This window comes from Coregonus clupeaformis, chromosome 23 (assembly GCF_020615455.1).
Source record: "Coregonus clupeaformis isolate EN_2021a chromosome 23, ASM2061545v1, whole genome shotgun sequence".
Taxonomy (NCBI): domain Eukaryota; kingdom Metazoa; phylum Chordata; class Actinopteri; order Salmoniformes; family Salmonidae; genus Coregonus; species Coregonus clupeaformis.
This window is the reverse complement of record NC_059214.1, coordinates 15,594,542-15,610,109: the sequence shown is the minus strand read 5'-3', so window position 1 is coordinate 15,610,109 and position 15,568 is coordinate 15,594,542. Positions and strand designations below refer to the sequence as shown.

Below are 15,568 nucleotides of genomic sequence, written 5' to 3'. Positions count from 1 at the left end.
CCAACCCTGACACATACTCCTGAGTGGCGCAGTGGTCTAAGGCACTGCATCGCAGTGCTAACTGTGCCACTAGAGATCCTGGCTCGAATCCAGGCTCTGTCGCAGCCGGCCGCGACCGGGAGACTCATGGGCGGCGCACAATTGGCCCAGCGTCGTCCAGGGTAGGGGAGGGAATGGCCGGCAGGGATGTAGCTCAGTTGATAGAGCATGGCGTTTGCAACGCCAGGGTTGTGGGTTCGTTTCCCACGGGGGGCCAGTATAAAAATAATAATATATGTATTCACTGTAAGTCGCTCTGGATAAGAGCGTCTGCTAAATGGCTAAAATGTCAAATTTAAAAATACACGCAGCGCTGCCCACTGTGGCGCTACAGGGCCAATTTGGTTGTTTACGGGGGAATCAGTCAGACGAGCCCAGAGCTCCTCTTTACTCCCCTTTTAATGAGTAGCCATGACTCATAATCTATAGTGTGTACTTACCCCAAGGGCTAATCAGCCTGATGTGTGTGTTTGAGCGAGCATGTAGGCTGTGTGTGTGTGTGTTGTGTGTGTGTGTGTGTCAGTTCTGCATTGAACATAATGACTGTCAGGCAGAGCCATGGATGGTTTACTTAATTTTTTGTGATGTGGATATTTTCCTCTCTGGCTGTCTCTAACGCTTGTCCTTTTACAGTAAGGTCAAGTGTTGTTGCTTAGTCTTTTACATTGCACCATACCAGTAGGTGTATCTACTGCAAATGGTCCATCAGTGGTTTTGCACATCCTCCCCCTGCACTTGAACTGTAGGTGCTATTCACTTTGATGATATACACTGAGTATACCAAACATTAGGAACACCTTCCAAATATTCAGTTGCACCCCCCCTTTTGCCTTCAGAACAGCCTCAATTCGTCGGAGCATGGACTCTATAAGGTGTCGAAAGCGTTCCACATGGATGCTGGCCCATGTTGACTCCAATACTTCCCACACAGTTGTCAAGTTCGCTGGATGTCCTTTGGGTGGTTGACCATTCTGGATACACACGGGAATCTGTTGTAATGGGCTTTATTCATAGCAGCTATCGGGCTGACCGCTTATCCTGTAGTGGTCACTGCTGATCACAGGGGGTGAAACACACATACGACGGGGTCTCGTTTTCCTAATGTAACCGAACCCATGGAGACTGTCAGTCAAGCAGAGGATAAGACTGGAGATATAGCGATATGCCCAGGTTCTTTACCCCACTAGTAACTTCAGATAGTCATAATTCAGTATGAAAAGAAATGTAGTAGCCTACATTATGTTCCCCATACAAAAAATACATGGTAGAATCTCCTCTTTGCATTGACACCAGTAATGTGCTAGTTTAAACATGGTAGTGTGTTTGGGTCTTATATGGATGTGTTATTCAATTCTGGGTACGCCAAATACATTTTACAGATGTTACAGATGAACACGGATGCATTCCTCTCTGTGTTTCGACCTATGTTGGCCTTTGTGTTGCAGTTTAAACCCTCCCCCACCCATTCTCAAAGGGGTGGTTAGGATTGGTTGTGACTTCTGTGTTAATGCTCCTGGTTGCTGCCACGTGCCTTTATCAGAGAGATAGAAAGAGGGAAGGGGAGGATGAAATTATAGGGAAATGAGTAGACTACTAGGGCTGGGAATAGCCAGGGACCTCACAATATGACGTTACGGCGATACTTAGATGCCGATGCAATATGTATTGCGATTCTGACCATTCTATATGTATTCCGATTCGAGACTATGATTTTATTGCGATCCGATGTTCCAAACATATTGCTTACTATATATATGCTGCAAAGGGACGAGAGAGCCATGAGAAAACGAGTTTTAATTAGTAATGGGCTCCCTATTTAAAAAGATGAAGATCAAGCTACAGAATAAAGGAGAAATACTTTCCCTTTGCACACCACCTGTGTCCGGATAAGGCCTATTGTTCTGGTTTAATATGCTCTGTACTTATTTAGATAACAAATCAGTTAGTTTGAATAAAATATAAAAATACAGCTTTTGTCTCCTTAGGTAAATGCCCGATCATCCTCTTGTGTGCTCAGATAATGTCAATGTAGTCCTGTGATCAGAAGTCCTATGATTGGGCGTCCTGTCCTTTCCCACGGCTCCATTATTGGCTCCCTTTGATCTAGCAGCTGTGAGGCTTCCATCACAACCACTTAGGACCACGGGGCTGCCACTCAGTTCCCTTCCAAAATGCAGACTAAACAAGAGGATTTAGCACCGGCAACGCGCTATTAAACATCAAGCGTCAAAAGAAGCTTCGACCGCTGAAGCGTGAAATGGTTGGGTAGATCATCAATTACTATCGTAACGTCATCTAGCCAATTAGTTTGAGCCCCAGAAATGTCAGTTATATTCATATTTATTCTAAGTGACCTCCAGGTATCTCTCCTGGCTCAGGGAATTCAGGTATCTTGCTAGTTAGCAGGTTATTGATTTGAAGCATTATTCTATTAGGAGCAGTGGCGGCTCCTGAAAAAATTCTCAGGGGGGGCAATTTTTCTGATGATTTAGGTGACCTACACACATTTAAAAAAGATATGTCCAGCAACAACATGAAGACAGGGGCAGCATATAAGTCAATGCCAGAAGCATTTATTGACTGATCTCAAAAGTGTTGGCTTACAAAAGCAAAATAAGTTATCACAGTAAAAATAATCAAGGGTGTTCTTTCACATTCCTCAACACTGCATAAACAATATGCATTTCCATAAACAAATGAAATATCAGCTGAAAATACAGCATCTTGGTATTTGTTCAGATTGCAGGATCAACAAGAGCTTTTACCACATTTTTTGCCTCATGGTTGAATTGGAAATATGTGCACCTGAGCATAATTCACAACAAGCAAGCAGGAGCTTTTGATAGAGGCTACTGAAAACATTGATGCAAGTTATTGGTAATAAGACATTTTTATAGACTTCCATATTCTGCCCTCTTGTATAGATTTGTGAAAATGAACAGTGATAGACATTTGCCTGAAAACAGAATTTGAAAATAATTTCTAGAAAAGGTAAACACAGCTATCTGTATGGCTTTGTAAAAATGAACAACCATATTCTGGCCAATTGTATAGATTTGTAAATATGAACAACCATATTCTGGCCAATTGTATAGATTTGTAAAAATGAACATGAACAGATTTTTTTTTTTTTTTACTTTAAAAAAAAAAGAAAAATAACTATTTTAAACAACATCAACTGTGAACTGATTTGGGCGTGTGTGTGTTAAAGAGACAGACAGGGAGGGACAAAGAGAGAGAGAGGCTACATTACTTGTACTGAAACTGTTCTCTTCTCTCTTTCAATGCAGCAAAGCGGTCAATGACTTTCTCATTGAAATCAGGCATGCTGAGGACTAGTTCCCTCTCCATGGAAAGCATGGCCAGTGCATTCAGACGTTCCTGGCCCATTGAATTTCGCAGGAATGTCTTAACTCGTGTCAAAGTTGAGAAACATCTCTCAGCTTCAGCTGTTGTCATGGGAGTAGTTATGAGGATGTTCAACAGAGTCACAGTCTCAGAGAACGTCTCCTGGAGGTTGTAGCTCATGAGAACCTGGTACAGTGCAAGTGCACCACAGTTTGACTTTCTCGTCGTCTGCAAAAAGACCGTTCAGTCTCTCCAAAAGCACACTGGCGATTGAGACTGAGGTTGATTCCGAGATGGGAAGGAACTCAAAAAAGCGCTCCTGCACTTTGTGGTTGCTATCTATGTACCTCAGCACAAGCACCAGCTGTGTCTGTGTAGAAACGTCCGTGGTCTCGTCAGCTTGGATAGCTACGAAGTTCGCCGACTTCACCTCCTCCACAATATGTTCCCTCATGACCGCTAGCATACACTCCAGTAGCTCGTTTTGAATGGTCTTTGATGTGAACTTCTTTCAAAGAGACAATCTTGTTGCACTGAACGCTAGCCATCTTGATAGTAGTACGTGAATTGATTGACGCTGCTACCCGCTCTTTTCTTAGTTACGTTCATGGTTATGTTACGTGTGACGAAAGCGCGTAAGTGCAAGCCCTCAGAAACCCATAGAGATTGTATTGAAAGCTCTGATATTTGAAAAAAACAGATTTTACATGACAGGCTATGAGATACTTCTGGGGCGATTTTCAACCTGACTGAAATCGCCCCAAAAGGGGCGGGGCCATTTGAAGCACGACTTTAGCCTGATTGGACATTTAGTGGCAGATCAGACGTCTAGATTAGAACACTGATAACTACTGTTGCCGTGATATAATTGATTAGAAAAAAAATCCCTTCCTTTTCCCGTTTGGCAGTGCGTCGCCCATATCGCCCTAATGAACACACCGCCCCTGATTAGGAGGCTTCCCTTGTAAGGACATAACCAGTGTTGTGTTCATTCACTGCTCTGTCCGATGGACTAGCGATGCGTAGGGCTGGGCGTTATCTTTTTTTGGGTGGGGGGTTTCTCTAAAAAAGCTTTGTTGCACAATTAAACGTAAATACAGTCAGGAATAATCTAATGAATTTTGGTATTGTAAAATTATACCTAGGTTAAATATGTCTTCCACAACCCTAAAACCCACTAATAATTTCATTAAAATAATCACTGATCTGGCTTTTAAGTCTTGTCTAAGAAAATGCCCTTTTTGGTACAAATTTAATCAGAACACACAATGTAGTGCTGCACATCCACTAATAAACACCAACTTCTAGTAGCAGGCATAGAAAATGAACACAGGTCTCCTAAACAATCTCTTAATCACAAACCCACTTGCTATTGAGTAGCCAGCTAATCTTTATATTTAAAGTCTCGCCAACTTGGATCTATTTACTTGATGACAAGGTCAAACAGTTGGACAGGAGGGTGTATTCATAACAGTTCATTTCCAACTGTTTGAACAACAACAACAACAACAGCCTGTTTACTGTTTAGATGTTGAAATGAAGTGGCCTACTGGGATAAGAAGAGAATCATTTCTCAGAATAAGAATGAGTTGCCAATTCCTTATATAAATGCGAAGGAGAATCGACCGATTCTGTTGGACCAAACCTCAAATGCAAATAGCGAGTTGAAACTGCATGTCATAGTGTAAGAAGGGATCGTTCATCTTTGTTGTGAGTGGCAGGGGGAGAGGCTTGGTGCCTGTGTGCGAGTGGGAAGGTGCACACAGCAAAGGAGAAGCGAGCAAAAAGACAAACGCTCATAAAAACCATATGCAATATGCTCTAAGTGCACAAAAAATTAATATAAAAACCTTGATTCTTTCGATAGAGGCATTTGGAGCATTACACTAAAACATCAATTTGAGTTAATTCAATATATAGTGCAGCCCTAGCGACGCCCATAGCCTCACCCTCCTTTGCCCTTTTCCTCCTTGGCCTTTCTGACTGTTTCCCAGCACTCATTGAATGAGCGAGAGCCCCGACCTGTGTTGCCCCTCGCTAGTCATTAATAATGAATGGTGTTGGGTCTGTTTGAGAGGTAATAATGGTATTGATGGGAGACTAGTGTCCTGGGGAGACTATTATCACACACTGTCAGTCATTTCCACAGATAAGCCAATAGGAGCTCTTTAATGTGGGTAGCCAAGCGGTTTTATTGGGTGACATTGACAGTGTGCGGCCTTTATATGCCCCATTTGGTTAATTTGCAGTTGTAGTATAAACATTGATGCTAGCTTTTCAGTCTAGCGGTATATGTACAGTTGACTTTGGAGTGCAGAGTGCTGCCCAACTGGGTTTGAAATGGGTCAGGTTCGTTATTGTCCAGCTTTCTATGCAGCAATTGAAACAACTAAATACTAGTGTTGTCTCTCTAGCACTTAGAGCATATTGCTGCTTTGCAGGGCTATAACAGCCTTTTATACTGCCCATATGAGCAGTGGAGCAGTGCGTGCTTTTTGGCTCTAACAAGAGGTTACTGCAGACATTGCGGCTGTACCCTCATTAGATCTGTGATGTCTTAACTGTGTTTCTTGCTTGACGAGGCGACAGTCTGCTTTTTACCTACAGTACCTCCTGGCCCATGGGAGATGAAGCCACACAGAGGGAGATAATCAACCTTTTGGGATCGTCTAATGTATATTTCATAGGATTCTTTCAAGGCCTTTGCAGTAACCGTATCATTGCAAGAAAGCGAGAGAGAATTTTAAGAGTTTGTCTGAGTCGTAGGGAAATCCAACGATGGGAATCCATCCAGTCTACATTTTTGGCAGACTCAGGGAATGTGGTTAATTACATCTGTGTCGAAACTGTTCTGATCAGTTTCTGTCACGCTCCTCTAACAAATACACTTGGCACTTTAACACCCTTTGTCACCCTTCTGAAACCAAGCAGTTCGGAAATGTGAAAATCAAATGCTTTCCAAACTGTCTGCTTCCAGTTTTGGGCTATCTAGATGGGCATATTTCACCGTTTTGGCTTCCCAAAATGGACTTGGAGGATTTAGTTAGAAAGAATGCAAAGCTGGTGCCGTAGATGTAGGGGAAAACCACTGGCTGTTTGAGTGTCTGTTTTATGGGGTCTGCAGATGTGGACTTAGCGGACTTCGCGCAGAGGTGAAAATGGCGTCAGCGCTAACCACAAAACATATGGACTATGCTGCTACTGTGGGTTGAAGAAATCTTGGAAAACTGGGGGTCATCGGCTGTGACTGCCTGCTTATGTCTAGTCAAATGCACTGTGAGATCATTTTGCTATAAGCGTAATATTTTGGTTTCTTGTTGTTCTTTAGAACATATATGATAGGCTGTCCTTTGTTACTGAAAGTAAAGTCAGTTGGGATGTTGGCAGCAGTCTCTCCCTCTGACTGCATCCAGGGGGAATTTAGCCTTTGTCACAAGATAGCTAGTCTGGTTGGTTACCTGTCTGCTTCTGGGTTGTTGCCTTGGCAATCAGAAACGGATTGTCACCCAGGCTACAGAACTGCTTGCATCACTTAGCGTCTCCATTTTGACATTGCTGTGCCAGTCTGTGGGAGATTCTTCACTGTCACTAAGCGCTGTTGCCATAGTTGAACTCGGGTGTCAAAAACACCTCACTCTAGAGTTTCTCCATTCTTTAATCCACACCCCTTTCCCTTTAACATGCCCCTAATCTTCATTGGGCGCTTTTATCCCCTTGACAATAACTTGGATACCTGCTGAGAAGATGAAGGCTGTAATTGAGGGGTGGAGACTGTGTGTCTGTGTGAGAGTGTAGATGGTTGTATAGGCCTACCTATACATCTTTGTGGCAATGCAGATGAGCATTGTCATTAGGGCTGTGACGATACCACTATCACAATATTTTTTCCATGGCAAAAATGAAAACACGAAGTAAACTTCACTCTTTGGTCCTTCAAAAACCTGCTGTATGTAAAGTATTGTGTGCTATAGCTTGGAAAATAAATACATGTGACTCTGGATGACAACATGTTTCATTCCAACGTTAGCGCTGTTCTTCCTAAAAGAAGTTAATCCCACTTCGTGTTTTGTTTCCTTGCCAAGTATTGCGATACTGGTATCATCCCGGCCCTAATTATTATATACTATCATATCCCTTAGGGAGTTGAATTGACAAGTTCTGGCATTGTGCTGTGTGTGTAAACGCATGCGTGTGCGGGGGGTTTGTGTGAGTGCTTGAGAGTGGATATTTGTCACAATCAACAGTGGGATAAGATGCCTAATTTAACTTTTACAGTCACTGTCTTGCATATGTTTTAGCTTGTGTGACGTGGATGCGTTTTGGGGAGTTGCTCAATTTAACTGAAACTTCACTGGCTTCCTGGTCTCAGTGTATGACAGGATATGCTGCTCTATTTCTAGACTGTGTTTTAAAGCCAGGATGATGCCATCCTATGTATTTGCCATCCTCTATAGCTTTCCCTCCACTTTTCCCTGTATGTTATTACAGGGCAGCACAGGACTTACCATGCCGTAAATAAAACAACCAATCCGATGTCATAACAGATCCATAACCATGCAGTGATTTTATAATATCGCTTGAATGACATTACCATTAATGACGTGATACCTTTCATACCCATGCAGTGTCGGATTGTTGCGATTACCATGCTACCAATGTCGCACCTTATGCAAAAATGTCCCCATGACAAACCACAGGATATCGACAAACTTTCAAGCTCGCCACGATTTTATGACCCCAGTGGCCTGATGAAGATCCCTGTGGTGTCAAATCAAGTTGTCAACATCTGGAGTAGGATCTGGTGTGCCAGCATTACTCCTCGCACACTGAGGACGTGAGTTTGTTCACCACTAGCAGATAGGGCGGTGCGAGAAGGTAAGAAGGCGACCGGTCCTTGTAGGAGAAATCCCCCGTCTTGGGCTGTGATTATGGGGGCGCAGGGAGAGGAAGAACACCTTGGTGAGGGCCTGGAATACTGATGCCCTTCTCCATCTCTTCCACACGCATGAGCAGTGATAAGACGTGATGCATGGAGAGTGGCTGCTTCAGACCCAGCTGCCCATATGCCACGTGCAGCTGCCATATAGACTGCACCACTCACCCCACCCTAGCCTCTTTTGGTTGGCTGAACAGCTCACTTAAGGGCAGCGCAGTGCTTTTTTTTCCTTTCTTTCTTTTAGCTAAGTGGAAATCGTTTCGCTCGTAGGAAAAAATTTGTATTTAGGTCACTCCCCATCATTGCTACATAAGTGCTAACAAGCAGTATTTGCATTCATTCGAATTTAATGAACACTACTGAAGTCATTTTCCTCCCTTTACCCTCGTATCAATGTTACATCCACTTACATTACATATTGCATACTTTGAGTTGAATCCATCTACTCAAATATTGTTTGGAATGCTTTGTCTAGCCGGCTTCATTTTCTAAGTGTCGAATGGCTGTCGGGTTTCCTTTGACCCGACCAACCAGTATCGGGTCAATGTTGTCACTCAAGGACAAATGGCCATGTGATATCTGAATTGCTTACTTGCAGTTATTTATTACTGTAATGGTCCTGACCTGTATCATCGTGCAGACTGACATTCTGGCTGGCATGCCAAAGCCCGTCTCCTATGCCAATCTTGCCACCTGCACTGGCACTGCCTTATGACACAGGTCGCTTTCAGGTCAAGTCCCTACTTGATTGTGATTTGTTCAGATGCCAAGCATCCAATTTACTCCTAGCTAAGGTAGCCCTTGTAAAAGGAGCCGTCTTGCCACTGTTTCCAGCCTCTCTCCGGTACTTCTCCTTGATGCCCCTATAATTGGATCACCTAATGCAATTGGTTGGTGGGGTCGTCTGACACTTCTGCCAGTTTCCTTGGGCCTTGCGAATATGGACTACCACACAGTTTGATTGGCAGACATTTTGTGATGTCTTGGACTCTTGATTGTTGGTGGTCATGCATTTCACACCGCTGGGCTGAGGGTCGGTGCATGTGGGTAAGTGGACCCTCGTATCAATGTTACATCCACCTTTACACTATTTTCTGAAGAATGAAGACATCCGACAGCAGTGGCTGCTTTTCATTTCGCGTGGACACGCTATACAATTATGATAATGAAATTCAGACACTTCCCATAAGGTTCAGTATTGTTTTATCTATACTGAACAAAAATATAAACGCAATATGCAACAATTTCAAAGATTTTACTGTGTTACAGTTCATTTAAGGAAATCAGTCAATTGAAATAAATAAATGAGGCCCTAATCTATGGATTTCACATGACTGGGCAGGGGTGCAGCCATGGGTGGGCCTGGGAGGGCATAGGCACACACACTTGGCAGCCAGGCCCACCCACTGGGGAGTTTTCCCCACAAAAGGGCTTTATTACAGACCAGAATACACTTTATATGTTGTGTTTTTATGTTTTTGATCAGTGTAAAGTAAGCTAGGCTGACTTCTGTTTTACACAAAGAACAATTAAATTATAATACTAATACTGATATTCTCTCTTTTTTCAGGCATGAGCTCTGACACCTGTTCGTAGGACATTGAAGCTTTGGCAAAGATCTGCATCACTCCACTGACTGCCCAGAGACTCTGTAAGTTAAACAGTGTAGTTCACTCCACACACCTTACGTAATTCCAAGTGCGTGGATGAAAACTCTATAGACAGCACACTGGTATTCTAGAATACTCCACAAACAATTCAGACTATTTGGACTGTTCATTGGTAGATGTCGCTGTCACTGCTCCATGGCTGAGCTGTGAAGGCTGTTTGACTTGAGACATTGTGGGATTTCTCTGACTTCTCAGATTGTTCATCCTGACCCAACTTGTGCCTGACAGACATGACTTTAAGCTTGTAGATCAATTGGAGCGGCTGCAGTTTATATTTATTTAAAAATAATGTGTAACTAACTGCTAGAGTTTGTTCAGTATGAGACCTGGGTTGGTGTGGCTCTGTCCTGGCCTTTGAGTGACATGGCTTGACATTGGCACCAAGAGGACACACAATCATCACTCTTCAACTCGGCAACTCAACAGTAATAATCCATGAATATGTAAAAAGGCAGACCATATATCCCTGTGTTGGGTTACCCAATCGCTTTCCTAAGGCTGCCTTATTGAAGGTGACACTACAACCAACACGGGTTGTGTTTACGATTCCGAACACAATAATGAAAGGTGTCCATATGACCGCCGCAACCATGAGCTCCGTGTCATAAAACGGAAGTGTGCGTTACACTGAATGACTGTAACCTGCGTCATCTGGCACACAGAGACTTTTTGATGTATTCTCTCAGGTCTTAGAATATAACAATTCCGGCTCTACCCAATTTCTATTTCTGGACAGGACAAATAGCAGGGGGTCTGGGATTTGTATTTGTCACCCCCCTGGTGGAAATCCAAACCCTGTTCGGTTGATTAGGGCTGATTTGTTGTGCGCTATGCTTGCTCCTGAAGGATCCGATTCCCCTTTTGGGAATTCAGCCTTTTTGTTTTTTGTGTTATATAACCCCCTACCCTGGCTGTGGCACGGGTGGCAGTGCCTGGCGGTGTTCAAGTGGCAGTATTAAGGGGCTGAGACTGTCATTCTGTTGTGCTGTCCTTTAGCAAATTAACTCCCTCAACTCCGTCAGGAGCTCTGCTGGCTGGAAACCTGGGCGCTCTCTCTCTCTTGCTGTTGCTTCTCCCATTCTCTCTCCATCTCTCTCGCTCTATCTGCACAGGCAAATATAGGCCTCCAGTGGAGCCTGATCCACACATAATTGGCAGTGTACTGGACACACACACGTCGGGGCCAGCACCGGTCATGCTGAATTCCATTAGTGGCGACGCATGGATTTTAGGGAAATTGCCTAGGAGGGGTGTGATGGTCACACTGATTTATGTTCATCCTGGCAGGGAAAGTGCCTGTGGTGTCCTCTGTCTCCCCGTCTCCCCCTCTTCACCTCCATTACAGTAAGGATGATTATTTACTGCAGCGTCGGCAAAAGAGTGACAACACACTGGGCTAGTCAACACAGGGAGTCAATGAGTGCCGCCACAGGCAAGCACAGCAGGCAGGGACTGGGCACAGGATACTGGCAAATGCTGACGGAGATACTGTAGTGTAGTCATAGTAGACAGACGGACATTGAGACAGGAGGACAGAGAGAGAGACTGGCGTATAGGCAGACAGGCAGGTTTATAGGCAATTCGAGACCCACCGACAAGATTGAGTTACAGTCTAGCCATTTCTGCACATGAATCCGGACACTGTGTGTGTGCCTGGGCATACTACTCTGCCCAGGTGTGCACTGACGGATGTCGAGGAAGATGAAAAATGCAAGGCTATTCTTCATGGGACCGCTTCTCTCTCTTTTTTTTTTTTTTTTTTTACTGCAGAGGTAACATCTCTGATGAATTCATCTTCACTATAGTCTTGCAGCACGGGCAGTGATATATCATTTATGACAGTGGTAAAGATTGTTGTTAATTTGTAGGCAGCCTGCTGGGGGAATCGTTAGAACAGAGACCATCTCACCTTGGGCTCTGTACTCTGTACTCTTTGTGTGTGTGTTTAACTATACTTGTGGGGACCAGAAGTCCCCACAAGAATAGTAAACCAAGACAAATTTGACCAACTGGGGACATTTTGTTGGTCCCCACAAGGTCAAATGCTATTTCTAGGGGGTTTAGTGTTAGTGTTAGGGTTAGAATTAGTGTTAGGGTTAGAATTAGGGTTAGGATCTAGGGTTAGGGTTAAGGTTAGATTTTTGGGTTAAGGTTAGGGTACCAGTTAGGTTAGGGAAAATAGGATTTTGAATGGGACTGTATTGTGTATCCCCACAAGGTTAGCTGCGCAAGACTGTGTGTGTGAATGAAAAACGTGTATATTCATTTTAAATCGCCAATTGGCAACCCGTGTGTGTGTGTGTATCTGTGCTTTCATATGACACATACATGAGCTTTCACAGCCCACACACGCTCCCACACATACATGCACACTCTCTTTCAGCGAGTCTTTATCAGCCCAAATGGAACCATTTCCCACTAAATATATTTTCAGGCACTCTACTTATGTAGAGGAAGAGCAGGATAAGACCTAGTGACTCCGACTCGTGTACAGCGCCTTCAGAAAGGATTCAGGGGTATGAAGACTTTCTGAAGGCGCTGTGAAAAGGATTGACTTTTTACACTTTAGGCCGCTGCTTCATATTTGGCTTGATCAACTACAGACGCTACTGGTGACTCGGAAGACTTGTCCCGCGTGGGGAGAGTTAGAGTGGGGATCCATTTCAAAGGGAAATAGTGATTGGATACTATTTTTTTGACTCTTTTGCTTCCGAGACGTACGTTTGATTTTTATTGCAGGGCCTGATTATGAATCTTAAGACGCTACCAGCCCTACAGTAGTATGTGGGAGTGATGTCATGAAAAATGCAATGCCTTCCCTCTTATGGAGTGATGTCCCAGCATTCGAATGTTCCGACTGTAAGATTTGAAGATCATTTTTTGCCCAACCCATGCAGTTTGAGACCTGCTTTATCCATACATTGTTGGTCCTAATGAGTCACAACATTGGTACATCGTCTAGGACATATAGCATATTAAATATGAATTCAACTGAATCTGTGACGTACAGATCACTTCAGAATACCACACTCTATACTTGTATTCTCTCGGTCTCTCTCCCCTCTCTCTCTCCCCCCTTCTCTTTCTCCCTCTCTCCTTCCCTCCCTCCTTCTTTGTCCAACATGTCCAGACCTAGTCAACCTCCCCAAAAAACAGATGGATCTCATATCAAAGTGCTGTGTGTTTTGGATCAGCGACTGTAATAACAACCCAGTCATTCTGCTGGAACCCAAATAGAGGCTCCTATCTATCGCTGTTGGTGCCGAGCTTGACCCATTTGGAAAGGTTCTGTTCAATGTCATTAGTACCCTTTTCACATTATCGACCCGAACCAAACTGTGCTGTCTCGGGAACACGGTTCCAGCAATTACGGTGGATGCGTAATCAGGCCAGCTCGGTACAGCTTGGTTTGCCTTGGCTCGGTTCGGCTCAGTGTCAAAAGCCCCTCAGTCAACAACAAATATATGGGCTTGCTTGTCCGACTTGAGTAGTGACTTAATACAAGTGATAGAAAAAGCCCAATACGTGCAAAGGCTCAGCCATCCTAGCTTTACTTGTTATATAATGAGTGCTGTACTAACTACTTGCAGGTGTACTTTGAAATGGTTATTAAGTATAGAATACTTTGGATTGGACAATCTTGCCTTGTTTTTGGAATTGTCTACTTACATTATCCTTATCCATTGGCCTAGCATGCTAAGTATAGACAGAGCACAAAACACAGAAATCCCTATGATTTGCCACTGTTCTTGCACACTCCTCTATAGCCTGCAGTAGTTCATAGTGATGTTATCATAGCCCCTATGTTTAGAAGAGTAGATGGGTACTAAAGTCATACACATCATATGGAAAATGTATGCACTCACTAAAAACTGTAAGTCGCTCTGGATAAGAGCGTCTGCTAAATGACTAAAATGTAAATGTAAAGACATGGTATGACAGTTGCTGACCATTCAACCCAGCTTTCTCTCTTTTCTTCAGTCTTTCTCTCCTCCCTCTGTCCTTCTGCTCTCGGTTTATTGCTGTAAAACCAGGCGTCAATAACGTTGGTCCTGGAGTATAGTATCGGACAGCTGACGCGACTATCAATAGGCACAACAAAATAATTTAGCCCTTTTTGTGTTTCGCCTAGAAGATTGTTTGGATTTTCCTTTGCTCGTCAAATCCACTTAACTCATTTAGGCATTCCACCGGTTATCCATGGAGGCTCCAGCGAATCGAATGGGAGATTTCGGTGCTGTTTTGTTTTGCTCATGAAATCTCCACAAAGCCCTTTTCATAAGTAGTGATTTCGATTATGTTTTTATTTTGCTCAGAATAGATTTGATAAACAGATCTAGCAAAACACTCTCTCGATCACGGTCTCTCTCCCTGACACACACACAGGACAGGCTGTTGAACGCACGCGCGCACACAGACGGGATGGGAAAGGGGGGGACATTGTGATTTAGCATATGTAGGCCTCATTTCACCTGACAGGGTCCGTTAACTTTTTTTCTCACTGGCCCGGTCGGGCCAAAGATCTACTGGCCTGAACATAATTCTTACTGGCCCTGACATTGGGTAGTTTAAAATGCATTAGGTTAATGCAGGGCATAGGTTGACATGCTTTCTCTGTATACAGTTGAAGTCAGAGGTTTACATACACAATAGCCAAATACATTTAAACTCAGTTTTTCACAATTCCTGACACATTATCCTAGTAAAAATTCCCTGTCTTAGGTCAGTTAGGATCACCACTTTATTTTAAGAATGTGAAATGTTAGAATAATAGTAGAGATAATGATTTATTTCAGCTTTTATTTCTTTCATCACATTCCCAGTGGGTCAGACGTTTACATACACTCAATTAGTATTTGGTAGCATTGCCCTTAAATTGTTTAACTTGGGTCAAATGTTTTGGGTAGCCTTCCACAAGCTTCCCACAATAAGTTGGGTGAATTTTGGCCCATTCCTATGCTTGGGGTCATTGTCCATTTGGAAGACCCATTTGCGACCAAGCTTTAACTTCCTGGCTGACGTCTTGAGGTGTTGCTTCAATATATCCACATAATTTTCCTTCCTCATGATGCCATCTATTTTGTGAAGTGCACCAGTCCCTCCTGCAGCAAAGCACCCCCACAGCATGATGCTGCCACCCCCGTGCTTCACGGTTGGGATGGTGTTCTTCGGCTTGCAAGCCACCACCTTTTTCCTCCAAACATAACGATGGTCATTATGGCCAAACAGTTCTATTTTTGTTTAATCAGACCAGAGGACATCTCTCCAAAAAGTATGATCTTTGTCCCCATGTGCAGTTGCAAACCGTAGTCTCTTTTTTATGGCTGTTTTGGAACAGTGGTTTCTTCCTTGCTAGGCGGCCTTTCAGGTTATGTCGATATAGGACTCGTTTTACTGTGGATATAGATACTTTTGTTCCTGTTTCCTCCAGCATCTTCACATGATCCTTTGCTGCTGTTCTGGGATTGATTTGTACTTTTCGCACCAAAGTACGTTCATCCTTCCTGAGCGGTATGACGGCTGCGTGGTCCCATGGTGTTTATACTTGCGTACTATTGTTTGTACAGATGAACGT

The 15,568-nt window shown here is 43.6% G+C and overlaps 1 protein-coding gene across 2 annotated transcripts in view; it reads left to right on the top strand.

The window, feature by feature from the left end:
- LOC121536650 (double-stranded RNA-specific editase 1-like) overlaps positions 1 to 15,568 on the top strand; it is a 174,461-nt gene that overhangs the window by 51,696 nt on the left and 107,197 nt on the right. For both annotated transcript variants that reach the window (XM_041844063.2, XM_041844062.2), the window contains exon 2: positions 9,894 to 9,974. The gene's annotated coding sequence lies outside the window, so the exon portion shown is untranslated. The remainder of the gene's footprint in view (positions 1 to 9,893; positions 9,975 to 15,568) is intronic.